Source organism: Balaenoptera borealis (genome assembly GCF_965194805.1).
Source record: "Balaenoptera borealis genome assembly, chromosome: 4".
In the NCBI taxonomy this organism is placed as follows: domain Eukaryota; kingdom Metazoa; phylum Chordata; class Mammalia; order Artiodactyla; family Balaenopteridae; genus Balaenoptera; species Balaenoptera borealis.
In genome coordinates this window covers 4973002-4994107 of record NC_138861.1, presented here as the reverse complement: position 1 = coordinate 4994107, position 21106 = coordinate 4973002, and the positions used below count along the sequence as shown (strand labels likewise).

Here is a 21106-nt window from a genome sequence, read left to right as displayed (position 1 = left end):
TATTTATGGTTAAAAGTAAACAGACTTTATGTAGTCAATTGTTAGGCTGCATTAAGAAAAAAGTCTGGTGAAAATGAAACCATGTACAAGCCCCTGTGTCCTTGTCTTTTGAAGTAAAAGGCTGGCTCAAGAGTTAATGATTAGGAATGTGAAGATGTAGAATAAAGAATACCTGTTGGGCAAGGAAAGTGGTAATAATTTAGGCTGTAAATCCACCACATGGCAAAATGACCACATTCACAATTCCCTGAAAGATACAGATAAAGGCCTGACACACAGTCCTAAGTTGTTTTTTACAGGAAGCAGACCCACCAGATGAAAACTGCTAGGCACAGTCACATAGACCCTAGACTGTTTGAAACCAGAATGTTGATGATGCTTGAAACTTCATCTTGATGGCGACCAGTTCAAGAATTTTGCACAAGTTGTTTATGCACACTGCAGCCCCCTCCCTCACCCTGCCTTTAGAGCCCCTTCCCTGAAAACCATCAGGGTGTTGGGGTCTTTTGAGCATGAACTGCCCATTCTCCTTGCTTGGTGCCTGCAATAAAGGCTGCACTTTCTTTCACCACAACGCAGTGTCAGTAGATTGACTTTATTGCACATGGGCAAGTGGACCCAAGTTTGGTTCAGTGATGAAAGATCATTAGATTCCTTTCAGGTCTGGTTAAAGATCTTTAAAGCTCTTCCTAAGATGGATATTTTGTTGAATGAATTTCCAAGAAGGTCTAATAAACCTCATTAAATTTCCATCAAAAAAAGAAATTACTTAAGCATCCTTTCAGTAATGCTAATTTACTTCCCAGAGGACCAACTAATCACGTTAGACCACAAAGTTACACCTCACTCTAGGACTGGAACAATTTTTGAAGTCCCCCTTTTAATGCAGATAATTTTTAAAGGTTTATCTCTTTTTAAAAAACTATGTGTTCATTTTGTTCTAATGTCATTAATTGAATTTGGACCAGCGTTAATCTGCTTTTCCATGTCTCATATTTAGATTTAGACTGAATTTTAACAGGCCCACAACCCAGAATATCAGCCATATTTGTTCATAAATTGACATTTCTCTTTAAATTGTTTGCTTTATTAATGCATATTTTCTAGGCAAATTCTCATCATCATGAGAATGACTCAGTTTCAGTGGGAGAATTTTGCTTTAAACTTAGGTTTTTCCTGTGTGCATATTTCATTTGCCATTTTCATTTATATAGATTCTATATTATAGATATAATATTCATTAATTAAAACAAACAAGTCTCATTATTTTATGTTCCAAATAAATACCAAGTGTCTATATAATTATTAAACAGACCAAAGCCAGAGAAATAAATTTTCCTTATGGAAATAGCTTATAATACTTCAGGACTGCCTTTTGGATTTCTTCTATCTTCTCAGTATACATTTTTCTTCTTGCTGTCCTTATCACCTGGTCTACTCTAAGACCATAAATCCAGTACCCACCAGATGTTTTCCCAAAGATTTCACCTGCAGTGTTTAAAGATTTGGAATAACCCTCTTTCTCCAAGATTTCAAATTTTGTGAGTGTTCCTGGCTTTACAGGGAATGAAATTTTTACCACACATAGGACAGGTAATCCCCAAGGCACAGAACAGGTACAAGTTTGAATTTGGGGTAGAACTTTACAGAAGATGTTTCCGTATATAAAATACAAACTTTTTTTTTCTTAACAGATGCCTTAAAATACTTAATTGAATGCAATTTATTTTTTACTGTTATGCTTCTATCATCTTCAGTTTTACACACCCAATTTCTGTAATTATACCCAGGTATGAAGGACAGATGATTCATATTAACCTACACAAGTAGTTATAGCTACATGAAAACAAAGTAACTATAAAATATCTAGCAACAATTCTGAGTATTTTTGCTAACAAAAAAGTAATCTATATCTATATCTATTTCTAAATCTATATCTATATCTATGTCTATGTCTATATCTATGTCTATATCTATATATGTGTACATACATCATATTTTCAAATGAATCACTATAAACTCTGGCAGTGGCATTGTCTGCAAATAATAATTTGATTTTTCACAAGTTTGTAGCAGTTAGAATCAGGAAAATTTCACCCAGTGACCTTTATCATAGGGCAGCAGTGGTTTTTCAAAATTTATCCCATTATAAAAAAATTGAAAAAAACAATTACAAACCGGCGAAATTGAGGATTACAGATCAAGAAAGAAAGGGAAAGGACCTTTATCATATTCCTATCAGAAAATAGAATATTTTTAAATGATACTTCTTGAAGTTTCTTCTAAAATATCTGGTCTTTGGCTTCTAATTCTCAGCAGGACATTCGAGCTAGTAGTAGAGAAGAGCAAAAGTTATCAGATTATGACAAGACTGAAGTGCTCAGTGAATTTTTCCAGTGACTAACAGTGTTAAGGTGGGGAAGTATGAAATTGCCTATTGATAGAGTAGTACACAAGATGAGGCCTTACCTATAATATTTCATCAACACCTAGAAAGTTTTATGATAGTGCATGCATAAATAAAGTTTTTCTGGAAAACAGCTATGTTTATTTTTTACACAGTAATCAGAAAATAAGAAGGTCATTCATTGGCCAATGAGAAATTGGACCTTCATTGTTTTTCTGAGGGCTGTGTTACAACTCTACAGGTAAGCAAAAAATAATATAAAGTAATAATAATGTACTCTACTTTGGCCATGAAGTTTATTTGTCAATATGTGTAGAATTAACATAACAACAAAATTAGGTAGTATTGCTAAGCTGGTTTATCAGTTTCCTCTCACAAGTAGTTTTAACTTTAGTGATCAAGTTGCTGGCTCATAAAGTGTTTGTAAAATACCTCTAGTTCTATCTCTCCTAGGTTATAGCTATCCATGTTTTATTGGATGATAAATGATCAATCCTAAGTAATAGAGCTTTCAGTTGAGTATTTTCACAGGACTTTTGTAGTTTATAAGGTGGTTCCTATTATCATTTAAAGTAATTTAAGGATAAATTACAGTACCTTCAGATGTGATTACATTCCACTGACCTCTTTCTATTCCTGAGCATCAAAACTGAATTTATACTAGTTTCTCATTTTATCAGGCACCTTAGTCATTTCCTTTTTTCCTGGATAGTTAAGAAAAACTAAATTTTAAGATTTTTTTTCCGTTTTGAAATCTCATTTTCAGCTTTTTAATGAATTCTTTATACCTCACATTCTTTGCATATAAGTTGACAACAAGAACACCAGTGATGGTCCCAGCCCAAGAGTCTACATTCAGGGGTAAACTATTTTTCTCTTCCTGAAAATATGGACTGTAATTTTTAAATTTCCAAAGTTAGTTGTTGAACCAATTCATTTATTCACTCTTTCCAAAATTATTTTATGTCTCATACAATAAAATAGCCTCTGGTGATAGAAAAAAGAATACCATACTGAAATTCCTTTCATAATTGGATTCACTTTGTAATGGAAAAGGCATGGCAAAAGAAAGAAAGAAAGAAAGGAAGAAAGAAAGAAAGAAAGAAAATAAGAAAGAAAGAAAGAAAGAAAGAAAGAAAGAAAGAAAGAAAGAAAGAAAAGAAAAAAAATGAAAGAAAGAAGGAAAGAAAGAAAGGAAGGAAGGAAGGAAGAGAAAGAAAGAAAGAAAGAAAGAAAGAAAGAAAGAAAGAAAGAAAGAAAGAAAGAAAGAAAGAGAGAGAGAAAGAAAGAAAGAAAGAAAGAAAGAAAGAAAGAAAGAAAGAAAGAAAGAAAAGAAGGAAGGAAGGGAGGAAGGAAGGGAGAAAGGGAGAAAGAAAGGAAGAAAGAGAAAGGACAGAATAAAAATTACGAGTGTGTGAAGAAAATAAAATAATCATGAGCTAGAGAGGGTGAAGAAACAAGGATAGTGTAACAGAGCTGTCTGGGTTGCCCTTCTGAAGATATTACCATTGTCACTTGAGAATGAGGCAGCCCTATAAAAATCCTTGATTTCCGAATCAGGGAGTATGGCACATACTCAGAGGGAGGGTCCTGACTGGAGCCCCCAGAACATAAGATGTTTAATATGATATGAAAATAATTTTGTGATGAATCACTAAGCTGGCATACATATATGCTATCAATTATAATTATATATTATGTAAACAAATACATATATCAAAAAGCATCCTTCAAAACAGGGGGTAACCCTAGGAGGTACGCCAATATCAAAGTGAACTTTGGCATACACAAGTTCCGTTAAAACTTGGAAAATATACTTTCAGGTTCTTCTGGAATGTAGGGAATGGGTGATAAAGAATAGGACCAAATCGAATAGAAATCTGGTATTAAAACCATTATAAATCTAGATCCTCATGGGGCTACACCTTGATCATAGGGGAAAATGGGAAAGAAGTTCATCGCATAGAATGCAGCTTCAAGGAAACTGATTGTTTCAAACTTGGAACTGGAAGGGCCGGGGAATAAAACAGCAACCTCTCTCACTCATAATTCATAGTCATGAGCTACCTCAAGCTTAGGTTTTGAGGATTTATCCATGTTCTCTGTGTGATTTGAAAAGGACAAAATAGAATCTAATTGAAAGTGGCCTCAGTCTGATAATAGTTTACAAACATTTTGTGAACAAATAACTTGATTAGTAAACTCTAGAAAACTGTCTGGTGATACAAACCCAATAGAAATGTGTGTATACATTCTTCAAACCACATACACAAGATCGTCACTGCAGCGCTATTCATAATATTTAAAAAATTATATTGATTCAAATATCTGTTAAGAGCTGAATGGATAATTATATTGTGGTAAGTTAATGCAAAATGATATTATGTAGCAGTGAAGATTTAGAAATCAATGTCATAAACAATACAATGGATGAAGCTCATGAACATTATGTTAAACAGAAGAAGCCAGACATTGAAATGTCCTGGCTGTATGATTTCTTTGTATATTATTCCTTATAGGCAAAGATAATGTATTATTTCCAACAGCAGAGCAGTGGTCAGGTTTACACAGAGGTGATTGGGCAGCTGCAGGAGAAGCGCTTGGAATGCTGACAATGTTCTCTTTCATGATCTAAGTGTTCATCACATGAATGTGTTCACTCTTTCAAAATGCAGTATGTTGTAGAGTTATGATTTAGGCATTTGAGTATGTATTTTATACTTCAATAAAATGAAAAATAATAACCTTGTATATTGTCATCCTCCAGTTTTACTCCCCCAATACGAAAAATATTACTGATTATTTTTATTGCCTATATAAGGAACATTTATTCTGGTAATACTTTTAGATCTCACTGTTAGATTAATGATAATATTTTATAAAATTTTGTAAAATGCATTGTGGTCTTCAAGCTGTGTGATTAATTTTATGCACAAGTTTAGTAATGGCACTTTATGGAAATCTAAGGATAAGTATTTTTTCATGTATTTCTAGAAAGATGTACATTAGAGAAAGCCACTTTCCCAAGTATATGGACATAATACTCTGATATTCATTGCTAAAAGAGGAAGAACATTTGAAAGTGAATTAGAGAAATATAGATAAGTACCAAGAAAAGAAGTTAAATAAAATTATAAAAATCCAATAAAATATGAGAGTAATTTTGAATGTATTAAAATGCTTTTCTTTTAATTTGAACAAATTTATATTAAAGATTCTATACTTTTTTCTACAGATTTTATCAATAATACTTTAGTACTATATGTGTATTTTTTCAAAACCACTAAAGTTCTTTCAGGAATATAATCTAGTTTCATAATCAAAAGAATCTATAAATGTAGTTAATAAATAAGCATGTATCCCCATTTTACTTTTGAGGAAATTAAGTCTTCTAAACCTAAAATTACTGAGACAAATGTAAATTTTTTTACTTTCATTTTTGTGCCTCATTGTATAATCTGGTTCAAATATTATTGAATCCATAAGCAATCTTGATAAAATACAATATATTTTTTGGTGTACCCTTCCTATGTTATCATGTTAACTTAATGTATTCTTCATTTTCTTGAATCTCTTTCACTTTTATAAAACTGTCCTGAGTAAAATAAACAGGTTAAGAAAAGTATAGGTATAATTTTTACTTACTTCACTATAGAAGTATTGTTGATTTGGTTTGCTTCTTTTTTCTCTCAATACCAATAATTATATGTATACTGATAGAATATAGTTTTCTTGATATATTACATTAAAGGAATCATTTTACACAATATTTCAGGTCATTAACATTGGCAATAGGAATTAATTTGTGAGAATCTTTGAGTTCATCCTCGAGATGAGAAAGGAAACTGGCATTAGAGACTCAGACTCAAATTTCTCATAAGAATGAAAAGCTTTATATGCAACATTTTCCTCACTTAGTGGAAATTGTCATGTTCAATTTTCCTTTCTGTTATCTTTTTCATGTGAAAGATGAGCAAGAAACATCATTCCACACTATTAAAAAGAATAATTGAACTGGATGGATCCTTGAATTTGATTTGTTAATTGTCCTAGATTGTTTCTTTCTTTTTTTTTTTTTTTTCTGAAAGCAGTACAGGAGAAAAGCACTGAATGAAAATTGCCTTTCACATTCAATCAAATGTAATGCTACAAACAGGTAACAGTAATTTTCCAGGAATAAAGAACTTCATGTGGATATGTTAAGGATTGAAAAACAATGATTAAGCAAAGACTATCATCATATATAAAGTGAATATTGTGTGTTAATATGTGCTCTCCTGTGAAACAAAAATTCTGTTACTGACCCCATTATAATGTTCTGATTGTTTTAAATTTTCATATATAACATCAACATATTTTATGTGTGTACCTATATCTCAGGTGTATAGATCATGAAGCAAGTGGTGCTTTCAACTAGGCAATTTTGCTATTAAGGCCAGGTTCAGCCATGTTATAGTTACTCCTGATTTTCCACTTTCAGGCAATTAACATAGATATCAAGTGCCTACTATACATTAGACATTATATATGAACTGATTATTAATAGTAGTTAATATTAACAAAAAATAACTGGTCTTTATAGAACTTCTAGTGATATATGTGTACAATACTTGAATGAACTAGTAGACTACAAACATTTAATGTGACATTTGCTTTTCTTTGGAAATAAAATATATTTTGTTTTGTAGGTGCTGAAGACACATTCTACCATTCTACCTGCAGTGTAGATGACTAAGACTGTCCTTGTTATATAATAAGCTGAATTTGAAGCTTTCCTCAATGTTGAGCTAGGACCTGGATGAGTGTCAATAGTTTTTCCCAAGAGCACTCATTTCTGGTTTAGTTGTACCAGGTGTCTTCCTGCTTTCACAAGAATATCATTAAAAACTGTTCTCAATGTAGGACAAAGTGCCTGGGATACAAGACATAAAACACTGTTTAATAATACACTTTTCATTAGGAATTTAAGAATTACCTTACTTCCCTAAATTCAGTATTTATCAATATGTATTCCCAATTTACCTTCTAATCTTCTGCCAAATTTATGACTGTGGCTTAAAACAACCCACATGAAATTTCACTTCTGTTCATAATGGTATCACAGGGAACGGATTTAACCTTTCACCACAAACAATTAAAATCTCCACCTAATATATGAAATGACATTTTTTAGAATTTGGAAAAGAGGCAGGGCAATATCTAGACTAAAGATTTAGGGACCTGGAACACAAAAAGGGCATGAGTCCTCACTGAGTTTAGGAGATGGAGATCAAGAGTTTAGAGGGGAAGGTTTGGGTACAGTCCAGGACAGAAAAGAATTAAGCAGAAAAGAACTTCAGAAACATGACAATAATCGCTTAAAGCAAAAACCAGAAACCAACAAAAAAGTATTCTTCAGTTTATGCATATTTAAATTGTATGGCAATAGCAGCCCAAACAAGAGAGAATATGTGGAAGTACATTGTCGTAAGAGTTTTATATCTGAGATGAAGTGATATAATACCATTTGTGGTAGATAAGGTAAAGACAAACATTTCATACCCTAGAAAAAACAATAAAAATTAAAATAAAATGTAGTTAATAGTGGAGATGAAACAGCATCATAAGAATTGTTAATTAATAAAAGTAAAGAAGAAAATTTAAAAATGTTTGGGATATGTAAAAACCAAAAAGCAATATGTTAGATTTAAATAAAATTGTCCTGAATGTTACATTAAATATAAATTATTCAAAAAAATCAAATTAAAAGACAGAATTTGCCACACTGGATAAATAAGACAATTATTCACTTTATGCTGTTTAAAGGAAACTCACTTTAAGTATAAAGGCATAAATTGGTTAAAAATTAAACAAAGAAGATATTTACCACAGAAGGGCCAAACACAAGATGAAATGGCTATAGTGGCATCAGATAATGTGTATTTAGAAAAAATAAATATTAACAGGAATAAAACATATTAATAATGATAAAGGTATTAATTCATAGGAAGAAGGAGAAATCCTAAAAGTGTTGTACTCAATGACAGAGCTCAAAATACATGAAGGAAAACCAACAGTTCTAGAAAAGAAACAGACAGCTTGAAAATTACAGTTGAGTATTTCAATACTCTTCTCTCATATTTTTTAAAATTAATTTTTATTAGAGCATAGTTGATTTAAAATGTTGTGTTAGTTTCTGCTGCACAACAAAGTGAACCAGTTACACATATACATATATCCACTCTTTTTAAATTCTTTTCCTATATAGGTCATTACAGAGTATTGAGTAGAGTTCCCTGTGCTCTACAGCAGGTTCTTATTAGTTATCTATTTTATATATTGTAGTGTGTAAATGTCAATCCCAATCTCCCAATTTATCCCTCCTCCTCCCCCCTGTACTCCTGGTAAACATAAGTTTGTTTTCTACATCTGTGACTCTATTTCTGTTTTGTAAATAAGTTCACTTGTACCATTTTTTTGAGATTCCACATATAAGTGATATCATGTATTTTTCTTTCTCTGACTTACTTCACTCTGTAGACCAATCAATGTCACTGAAAATGTCATTATTTCATTCCTTTTTATGGCTGAGTAATATTCCATTGTATATATGTACCACATCTTCTTTATCCATTCATCTGTCAATGGACATTTAGGTTGCTTCCATGCCCTGGCTATTGTAAATAGTGCTGTAATTAATACTAGGGTACATGTGTCTTTTTGAATTATGGTTTTCTCAGGGTATATCCCCAGTAGTGGGATTGATGGGTCATACAGTAGTTCTATTTTTAGTTTTTTAGGGAATCTCCATACTGTTCTCCACAGTGGCTGTATCAATTTACTTTCCCACCAACAGTGCAAGAGGGCTGTCTTTTCTCCACACCCTCTCCAGCATTTGTTGTTTGCTATTCTGACTGGTGTGAGGTGATACCTTATTGTGGTTCTGATTTACATTTCCCTAATAATTAGTGATGTTGAGCATTTTTTCATCTTGAGAAAGAAAAATGGAGCTAGAGGAATCAGGCTCCCTGACTTCAGACTATATTACAAAGCTAAAGTAATCAAGGCAATATGGTACTGGCACAAAAACAGAAATATAGCTCAATGGAACAGGACAGAAAGTTGAGAGATAAACCCATGCACCTATGGTCACCTAATCTATGACAAAGGAGGTAAGAATTTACAATGGAGAAAAGACGGTCTCTTCAATAAGTGGTGCTGGGAAAACTGGACAACTACATGTAAAAGAACGAAATTAGAACATTCTCCAACATCATAGACGAAGATAAACTCCAAAGGGATTAAAGACCTAAATGTGAAACTTGATATTATAAAATTCTTAGAGGAAAACATGGGCAGAACACTCATTGACATAAATTGCAGCAAAATCTTTTTCATCCACCTCCTAGAGTAATGAAAATAAAAAAAAAAATAAACAAATGGGACCAAATTAAACTTAAAAGCTTTTGCACAGCAAAGGAAACCATAAACAAAGCAAAAAGAGAACCCACAGAATGGGAAAAAATATTTGCAAATGAAGTGACCGACAAAGGATTAATCTCCAAAATATACAAACAGCCCATGCAGCTCAATATAAAAACAAACAAATGAACAACCCAATCAAAAAATGGGCAGAATGAGAATTCCCTGGCAGTCCAGTGGTTAGGACTCAGTGCTTTTGCTGTTGTGGGCCCTGGGTTCAATTCTTGGTCGGGGAACTAAGATCCCACAAACTGTGCCACATGGCAAAAACAAACAAACAAACTAACAAACAACAACAACAAAAACCAATAGAGCACCTGAGGAACTTAAGGACAAAACCTTTTTAAAAAATGGGTGGAAGATCTAAATAGACATTTCTCCAAAGAAGACATACAGAGGGCCATAAAGCACTCCTCTCTCATTAATTGATAGAACGAGTAGGTAGAAAATTAGTAAGTGTGCAGAATATTTAAACAACACTATCAATTGAGTTGAACTAATAGATATTTAATGAGCATTCTACAAAAAACAGCAGAATACACATTCCTTATAAAGCACATGGTATATTCAGCCTCATAGACCATACGTTAGGTCATAATACAAGTCTCAAGAACTTAAAAGCTTATAGAGGATGTTCTCTGATCACAGTGGAATTAAATTAGAAATCAGTAACATAAATTTACCTGGAAAATTGACCTGGAAAATTTACCTGCACGTGAACCACCCATGGCCCAATGATAAAATAATGTCATGAATCAAATAAAGAATAATCCAGTTCTATGACCCCAAGACCTAGAGATTAAAAGCTCACAAACACACGCACACACACACACAAACACATATACATACACACACGGCAAATTCTTTAGGATAATTTTGGAACCTATTTTATATGGTCATAGCTCTCCTATGCAACCTCAATTCTTGCCATTTGATGCATAATGCATATTATACCAAACCAGGCCACTTACATTTTTTAGCAGTATAGAATCCTATTTTCTTTATGTCATGTCTTCAGTGCCTGTACATATAATTTCCTTCTCTTAACCTAGCCCATTTTATTCATCTTTTATAGTCAACTTCAGCTTCTATTTTTAAAAAGAATCCTCTCTGATTTTTCCAGTACTCACAAAAGATATCCAACTCTGTGCTTCCATAATACCCTTAGCTGTTTGTACGTGGAGAGTGGAGGTCCCTGATCTAGACCTGAACAATTTAAAATTTGGATATACAGCTGGTTAATCTGTATGCTCCCAAGTAGGTACTATGCCTGGAATGTAAGCAAACATTCAATACATGTCGAATAAACTCAAGAGTAAGTATCGCAAATGAGCCTGTTTATTGAAATCTGTTGAATTATATCCATTCTAACTACTGCTCATTATAAAAGTTACCACCTCTGACAAACTCTAAGCTGTTCAACAATTTCAAGGAGTAGAGCTCCAAGAATTATAAGGCCACAACCACCCTTAGAGATGGACAGAAAAATTTAAGATCGACATATTTACCCCAGCCATCTTTCTCCCAACGGTTTTAACATCTGTTGGAGATCTTTGTTTAAACAATTTTTTACATTGGGCTTTCTCATTTTATTATTCCTTATGTATTTATAAATTGACATTCTTCATTAAAGGAGAACTTTCTTTTTTCCCCCTTCCTTCCTCTTTTATTGAGTATAAGTATAGACTGACAGATTTTTAGTAAAACTATTATTAAATGTGCTAACTTATTATTATTAATTATTATCGTTATTTTGATGCTCATAATGTCCAAACTTAGGATAGTAGGAGCCCTTTCAAACTGGCTTCTTATCTTCTTGGCATGATCCCATTAATTTTTCAGCACATCATATATAGATTTCTAATGATGCTTCAGTGTTAGATAAAGCACTTCAGTTTCATTTCTCCTTTTCTCTTTCTCTCTCAGTAAAAATTGTGGCTTCCAACATTATCAATGTATTTGTTCATTTGCTCTTTCACACAGTACAGAGGAAATGGTTTCAACATTACAAAATGAATACCACCCCAACAACAAGATTACTAAGTAAAGTTCAAGATTGTTTGGTGGTTTTTGTTGCCCTTAGAATATGTTCCATTAAAAGTATACAATCAAAATACAGTTTTCAAAATTATGTGAATTATTTTTTCTCCATGTTTTTATATAAATTTGATATGAAGTGGATATAAGGTTGGGACAGCATTTGTCTGTATTCAGGTTCAGGATTTGCTTTGGGGGGGGGACACATTTTGGCCTTTTAAATCATTATTCTATTATTTCCCTGTAATACAATTGTTGTCATGTGTTATTAATATGTATGAGGCAATCAAATGTCCATTTTGAAAACTGAATTACCATTAATCGTGACTATCTTGACATTTTGCTTGAAACTCCATTTGCATTTCTATGATTCCCTAGCTTGATGTCTACTTTTCTTTTATGGTTTTCATAATGCAAGTATTTCAGTTTTTCTTTTCTTCTATTGTATTGATTGCTTATTATACTGGGCTGACTTCCTGAAACTCCATGAAATTCCAATATGCATTTAAATTTGAAATGTAAAAATAATGTCTTTCAAGAAATTTAAGTCCCATCCTTATACTGAATATAATCTTCCTTAATTATGTTTTTCTGTGCATATACACATATATAATATAAATAATACATATATGTATGTGCATATTTATGTGTGTATATATAATACAATATATATGTACGCATTCATGCATTACTTTCTGCTTAGCTCTGTTTACACTAAATATTTTACTTTTGAAGCTATTTATGATATCTAGGTATGTGTTTATTTTTTTAAATCCTATATTCAAAAGCAAAATAAGTTATTTTACTTATTTTAACAGATACAAACTGCCAAGTTGAGCTTTTTCAAACAGTGTTTATTTGCTTTTTTTTTTTCTGTAACTAACTTAATAACTACCTGAAGTACCATATTCTTAATTCATTGTTGACAATGAAATACCAATATTCTCTTTCAAAGCCTCAAATTGTCTATGGGAAAAAATGATTTTATTTACTTTTTAAATCATAAAATTATGCAAAATGAATGTCTTTCAGATTGATGTCAAAATTCACCCCCCATTTTCCTTCTGTTGCTTTCGTTTTAAAGCTCTGGATTGACTTGGTAAAGCACCGTTTGCAAGACTAAAACATAAAATGTACCTTCTTCAGAGAGTAAAAGGACAAAGGTATGTAGGAATGTGGGTTTGGCTGTAATATTTACTTAAACTTTTGGTTGTTTTAGTTTGTCTTTGTCCACTACCTGTCTCCAAAGAAGATCAGTTTTTATATGTGGAAACATCGTTGCCTGGCAGAAATCTTTATTAACAGAAATAAGGCATTTTTATGGCATTATCATTTGAAGTATTTCTTTAAAGTTTCAAAGAGTATTTTAATGCCAATCTAAGTTTGTAAATGTAACTCCATCTCCAAAATAAGTACATACACATGAAAAATATGTCAAATATTGTCAATTCATGCCATATTTAAAACAAAGATTGTTGAATAGAACCCTAAGTTGCATATAACTCCTTTTTTATATATACGTAATGGTCTTTTGATATGTCATCTTGACTAAGTGATAGTCTTCAGTGATTCAATTAAATCCTAATATCTGTATTGCTTTGAAAGTATTTTATGGATGTGATTACAGTTCAGCTGATTTTAAGTAAAGAACATTCACCTGAGTAATATGAGTGGGTCTGATTCAGTTGAAACGCTGTAAAGGCAGAGCTGAGATTTTCCTGAATAAGAAAAAATGCTGCCTGTGTACAGCAGCTTTAGCTCATGTCTGAGAGCTCCAGCCTGCTTATTCTGATGGGCTGTCCTGTGGATTTCAGGCAGCTCCATAATCACATAAGCTGTGTTATTGCAATAAACCTCTTAAAATATATCTCCTACTGGTTCTTCTTTTCTTCTTGAAATCTGACCAATACAGATTTTAGTAGTGGAAGTGATTCTCTGTTTCTTTTTTTCCTTTTCATTAGCAGCTGCTTTGAATCACCCACATTACAATTCAACTTCACTATATTTGGTATTTTGGAATCATCATGCATATAGATATTAAAAGTTTAATTCTGAATAGACCAACCTTGTGTCATTCCTCTCTTTGCTTGTGCTTCACATTGCAGTCAGATTAATATTTTTCTTATCTAAGCAGTAAATTTTGTGGTTCTTCATGTGTATAGGGTTTACATGATTTGAAGGCTTTTACAAAAAACAAGCTTGAACATGTATTCCATTTCAAGATCAACTTTTCAGGGAGGAGTCAACTAAGGATAAAAAATTACATTGGAAGAACCCTAGGATCACATTATTTTTCATATGTTGAAGTCTGTTTCAGATATCCCACAAGCATTCTGAAGCTGAGTGAATCTCTAGTAGGACTCACATGGGTATAACGGTAGTTATACTCACGGTCAGTGTTTATGACAGCAAAGGATTCAGAGTAAAAGGAAAAAGATATATATTGGCAATGTCCAGAGAGGTTAGGTGCCGGCTTCTGAGTCTATCTTTACCTGGGTCATATAATCTGCCTTGTATCCAGCAGCTAACTACACAGACCCACGTAAAGTGCCCACTACAGTCTCAAGGTTAAATAATTTTATGAAAATGGTATTAAGGAAATTGTGTTGCTATCCTGCAACAACTCAGACTGTGATAACTTTGTACGAATTTCTAGAGCTATATTGAATATCATTGCCTTGAACTATCACTACATATTGTCATGTCCCTTGAATGCCTCGTTTTATCTATTTAGCTAGGTCTTTACTCTCAGACTTAGCTCTAGTTTCTGCCCCACTCCACCCAGCCACTCTAAAATTAGTTCTAAGTCTATCCACAAGTCTGTTAGTTTTCTTTTTTTTCCCCATGTATGTATTTCCCATGATAAGAAAAAGTAAATTTCAAATACATGTCTTCAAAGCTTGCCATTTAAACAGTCATTTTCATTTTGCATAAGAGTATTTTATCTTTTTACAAGGTATCTTCTGCATGTTTTACCACTTCAAACAAGACATTATGAATTTTGTTTTTTTACTTTATCAATGTCAAGTACGTTATGCATACCTCTTTCAAAAGAGTTGCTCATATCATATTCCATGTAATGATTATTTTTCTCTTTATTGCATATACTTCATTCAAAGTGGCTTTCAGATTTCTTTAATAATTTAAGATTTAGTGTATGAATGAATCCATTCCCACAATCAGTAGTACTGAGGAGTGGGATTACCATTTGGGCCACTACAAAAAACTAACTCAACTTATTAAGTACATACATAAGACTGTGATGATAATGATTAATCTAAAACCAGAGAATGAATAGAAAGGTTGTATTTTCCAATGAAACACCATGCGGTTTCAAAGTCATTTGTAAGCATTCATAAGAACTTTAAAAAATCAAACATATCAAATTAATATGGCACGATAATGATGGATTAAAAGAAAAATGTGAAGTCTTTTATTGTAAAAAATCCTAGGCAGCAAATCCAGTTGCAAGACACTATATTTGAAGTAACATCGTTATGACCATTTTGAACAAGGATATTCAGAAGAAATGGAGGACTCGATTTATAAAATCGAATCTCATGATAGAATGATCAGACTTTAATTGCAGGTGAGAGGCATGGATGGTTTATTCCCTTATTCAACTAATATTATTAGGGGGCATAATAATTCTTGGTACCTGAGCGGACTCTTACAGAAATGCAAAATGGGGCTGAAGCACTGGGGAGAAAATAATATCATAGTATTTACCTTTCTCTGAGGAATGATCACAGCATTTTACCCTATCTTCATCTGCACTAAGAAGAAGACGGGTTTGCTTGTGACATGATTAAATGTCAGGGGACAGGTCATTTGGGCCCATATCACCTACACTACTGCACAAAGTCCCAGATGGTTGGACACTCTCTTCTAAGGGATACTCAGCCATCATCCCACCCATTGGACCCCGTTTTCCTTTACTAATTCAGAGAAGGAAAAAAAACACATATGCAAAAATCCTAGCACTGATTTTGAAAATTTCTGGTTCATCTCAGTCTTCCTTCCATATAGTTGACTGAGGAAACTTGAAATCTGAAGTCAGCAGACCAATTCTACTCTAAGTCTGTTCTCTCCATTGCCTTATATCAGCCAAAAGCCTTTGTATCCCTTGCTAGAAACTGTAGGGGGTTATAGTAATTTTTTAAGAAAAACAATCAATTTGTTTGATGATATCTTTCACTGAACATATATTTTTCCCTAGAATCTCTGGTGCTTAAGCAAAAACAATTTCAAATTTAGAGTCCTGTGTGCTACCTTATTCCATTTCAAAAATCTATATAAATTCCTAGTTTTTATTGAGATATAATTGACCTATATCATTGTGTAAGTTTAAGGTGTACAACATATTGATTTGATAACTTATATATTGCAATATCATGACCACCATAATGTTAACTAACACCTCTATAATGTCATATAATTATCATTTCTTTTTTTTTGGTGAGAACAATCAAGATCTAGTCTCTTAGCAACTTTTAAGTTTAGAGTATAGTATTGTTGACTATCACCACTGTGCTGTGCATGATATCTCCAAGACTTGTTTATCTACTGGTTTCAAGTCTGTAGCCTTAAACAACATCTCTCCAACCCCCCTCCCCTCCCAGTGCTGACACACACACCCAGCTTCTGGTATCCACCGTCTAGTCCCTGTTTTTATAAAGTTCTGCTATTTTAGATTCTAAATAGAAGTGATATCAGAAAGTATATGCCTTTCTCTTTTTAATTATCTCACTTAGATTAATGCCCTCAAACTTCATCATGTTGTCTCAAATCGCAGAATTTCTGTATTCTTTGTTTATTCATCTACTGACAAACATACAGTTTTTCCATATCTTGGCCATTGTGAATAATGCTGCAATAAATATCAGCGTGCATACATCTTTTCAATATCTTGTTTTCACTTCCATTGGATATATACCAAGAAGTGTAATTTCTGTATCATAAGGTCATCCTATTTTTAATTTTTGGAGGAACCTCCACACTGCTTTCTGCAGTGGGTAAACCAATTTACATTCTCACCAACAGTGCACATGTATTCTCTTTTTTCCACACTCTCGCCAGCACTTGATAGCTCATCTTCTTTACGATAGCCATTCTAACAGATGTAAGGAGATATTGTGGTTTTTTGAAAAATTTCCTTGATGATTAGTGATATTGAACATCTTTTCAAGTACCCATTGGCTATTTGCATTTTTTGGAAAAATGTATATTTAGTTTCTCTGCTTTTTTCTTTTTTTTTAAGTTGAGTTATAGTTGATGTTCAATATTATACAAGTTTCAAATGTACAACAGTGATTCACAATTTTTAAAGGTTATATTCCATTTATAGTCATTATAAAATATTGGCTTAATTCCCTATGTTGTACAATATATCCTTGTAGCTTATTTATTGTATACATATTAGCTTGTACCTCTTAGTCCCCTACCCTTAATTTGACCCCCGTTCCTTCTCCCCCTGGTAACCACTAGTTTGTTATCTATATCTGTGAGTCTACTTATTTTTTGTTACATTCACTAGTTTGTTTTATTTTTTAGATTCCAATATAAGTGATATCATACAGGATTTGTTTTTGTCTGACTTATTTTACTTAACATAATGTGTTCATGGATTGGAAGAATTAATATTGTTAAAATCACCATACCACCCAAAGCAGTCTACAGATGCAATGCAATCCGTATCTAAATAGCAAGGGAAATTTTCACAGAAATAGAACAAAAAATTTTTTAAACTTTGTATGGAAATGCAAAAGACCCCAAATAGTCAAAACAATCTTGAAAAAGAAGAACAGAGTTGGAGGAATCACACTACCTGACTTCAGACTATACTACAAAGCTGCAATATTCAAAGCAGTATGGTACTGGCACAAAAACATACACATAGATCAATGGAACAGAATAGAGAGCCCAGAAATAAGCCCATGCACTTATGTTCAGTTAATCTATGACAAAGGTGGCAAGAATATACAATATAGAAAAGACAATTTCTTCAATAAGTGGTGCTGTGAAAATTGGACAACTACATGTAAAAGAATGAAATCAGAACATTCTCTAACATGACATTAAAAAAATGAACTCAAATGTATTAAAGACCTAAATGTAAGACCAGGAACAAACACCTTTGTTAAAATATGGGCAGGAGAACTGAATAGACATTTTTCCAAGAAGACATAAAAATGGCCAACAGGCACATGAAAAGATGCTGAACATTGTTAATCATCAGGGAAATGCAAATTAATACCACAATGAAATATCACCTCACAATTGTCAGAACGGCTATCATCAAATAGAATACAAATAACAATGTTGGCAAGGATGTGGAGAAAAGGGAACTCTCTTACACTGTTGGTGGGAATAAAAACTGGTGCAGCCACTGCGGCAAACAGTATGGAGATTTCTCAAAAAACTAAAAATAGAACTACCATATGACCTCTGCCTTTTTTACTTGGATTTTTTTATGTATGTTTTTTAAGCTGTATGAGTTATTTATATATGATAGATATTAACCTGTTATCAGATAAATGTTTTACAAACATTTTTGCACATTTTGTAAGTTGCCTTTTCATTTTGTTGATTGTTTCTTTTGCTGTGCAGAAGCTTTTTAGTGTAATGTTGTCCACTTGTTGAATTTTGCTTTGGTTTCCTGTGCTTTCTTAGTCACAGTCAAAAAATTATTGCCAAGACCAATGTCAAGGACTTCTTCCCTATAGTTTTTGGTTTTTGTTTTTGTTTTTTTGGAGTTTTATGTTTGTCTTTAATCCATTTTGAATTAATTCTTGTGAGAGGTTTAAGGTAGTGACCCAATTACATTTTTCTGCATATGGTTTTCAACTTTTCCCAGCGTCATTTGTTGAAGAGACTATCCTCTCCTCCTTGAGTATTTTTGGATCTCTTGTCAAATATTAAGTTAACTATGTGTGCAGTTGTTTATTCCTGGGCTTTCTATGTGTCTATTATTATGCCATTCCTATTGTTTTGATTACTATAGCTTTGTAGTATTGAAATCAGGAAGTATGATGCCTCCAAGTTTGTTCTTCTTTCTGAGATTGCTTTGGCTACAGAGGGTCTTTGTGTTTCCTGACAAATTTTTGATTTTTTTCTGTTTCTGTGAAGAATGCCTTTGGAATTTTCATAGGGATTACTTCGAATCTGTATATGGCTGGGTAGTATGGGTACTTTAAGAAGATTAACTCTTCCAATCCATGAACACTGGATATCTTTATATTTTTTGTGTCTTCTTCAATTTCTTTCATCAAAATCTTATAGTTTTTATTGAACTGATCTCTCACTTCTTTGGTTAAATTTATTCCTATGTACTTTATTCGTTTTGATTTTTTCATGAATGAGATAGTTTATTTCTTTTTCAGATATATCATTTTTAGTGTACAGAAATACAGCTGATTTCTGTATGTTGATTTTATATCCTGAAAGGTGATAATTGCTCAAGCTAGGACTTCCAGTATTATTTTGAGTAAAAGTGGTGAGAGTGGGCACACTTTTTTTGTTCCTGATCTTAGAGGAAAACCTTTCAATCTTTCACTGTTGAATATATTAGCTGTGCATTTACATGGCCTTTATTATGTTCAGGTATGCTCCTTCTATATGCAATTTGTTGAGGTTATTTATCATAAAAGGATGTTGTGTTTTGTCAAATGTTTTTTTAGAATCTATTGAGATGAACACATGATTTTTACCTTTCATTGTATTAAGGTGGTCTATCACTTTGTTGATTGTGTATGTTTAATCATCCTTGCATCTCAGGTATAGTTCCCATTTGATCATGGCATATGATCATTTTACTATGTTGTTAAATTCAGTTTGCTACAATATTGTTGAGAATTTTTGCATCTATATTCTTTGGGGATGTTGATCTAAAGTTTTCTTTTCTTGTAGTATCATTATCTGGCTTTGATAATGCTGGGCTTGTAAAATGAGTTTAGAAGTGTTACCTTCTCTTCATTTCTTTGGAAGAATTTGAGAAGGGTCGGTATTTAATTCTTCTTTAATTGTTTGGTAGAATTCACCAAAGAAGCCATCTGATCCTGTGTTTTTCTGTGTGGGAGTTTTTTGATTACTGATTCAATCTCCTTACTCATTAATGATACATGCAGATTTTCTACTTCTTTCTGTTTTATTCTTGTTAGGTTGTATGTTTCTAGTAATTTATTCATTTTCTTCTAGATTATCCAATGTGTTGACATGTAATTGTTCACAGTGGTCTCTTATAATCTGATGTATTTTTGTAGGATCAGTTAAACATCTCCTCTTTCATTTCTGATTGTATTTATGAGTTCCCTCCATTTTTTTTTTTTCTTTATTAATCTAGCTAAAGTTTTTTAATTTTATTTTTTTAAAAAACGGGTTTTAGTTTTGTTGACATTTTCTATGGCTTTCTTCTTCTATATTTCATTTATTTCTCCTCTTATCTTTATTATTTCTGCTAATGCTCAGCTTAGTTTTTTTTTTTTCTCCTAATTACTTGAGGTGTAAAGTTATGTTATTTTTAATCTCTTTCTATTTTCTTGATATACACATTTAACACTAAAACTTGCCTCTCAGAAAAGATTTTGCAGCATCTCATAGGTTTTAGTGGGTTGTGTTTTCATTTTTATTTGTTTCAATACATTTTTAAAATTTCCTTTTTGATCTTTTCAGGAGTATGTTAGTTTCCTCATGCTTAAAAACTTAAAAGTTTTCCAGCTTTCCTCTTGTTGATTTCTAGTTTTATATCATTGTGGTTGGAAAAGATACCTTGTATGACTTCAATATTCATAAGATTTGCTAAAACTTATTTTGTGGTCTATAATATGATCTATTCTGGAGAATGTTACCTGTGTAGCTACTGGGTGAATGTTCTATAAATATCTGTTACATTCATTTGGTCTAATGGATAGTTCAATCTGACATTTCCTTTTTGATTTTCTGTCTGGATATCTATCCATTGCTTAAAGTGGTGTATTGAAGTCCTCTACAATTATTGTGTTTTTGTCTGTTTCTCCCTTCAGATCTGTTAGTATCTGTTTAACATATTTAGGTACTCTGATGTTGGGTGCATATTCATTAATTATTGTTGTATTTTCTTGATGAATTGACCACTTTAATCATTATATGATGACCTTCTTTGTCTCTTGTTATTATCTTTGGCTTAAAGTCTATTTTGTCTATTTCCTCTTTCTTTTGGTTTCC

At 32.4% G+C, this 21106-nt stretch overlaps 1 long non-coding RNA gene across 1 annotated transcript in view; it reads left to right on the top strand.

Annotated features, from left to right (window-relative positions):
* Window positions 1–388: 388 nt before the first annotated feature.
* The window catches only part of LOC309628614, a 49059-nt gene continuing 28341 nt past the window's right edge, over window positions 389–21106 (top strand). The window contains exon 1 of the long non-coding RNA XR_014244584.1: window positions 389–13068. This is a non-coding gene — a long non-coding RNA (uncharacterized lncRNA). The remainder of the gene's footprint in view (window positions 13069–21106) is intronic.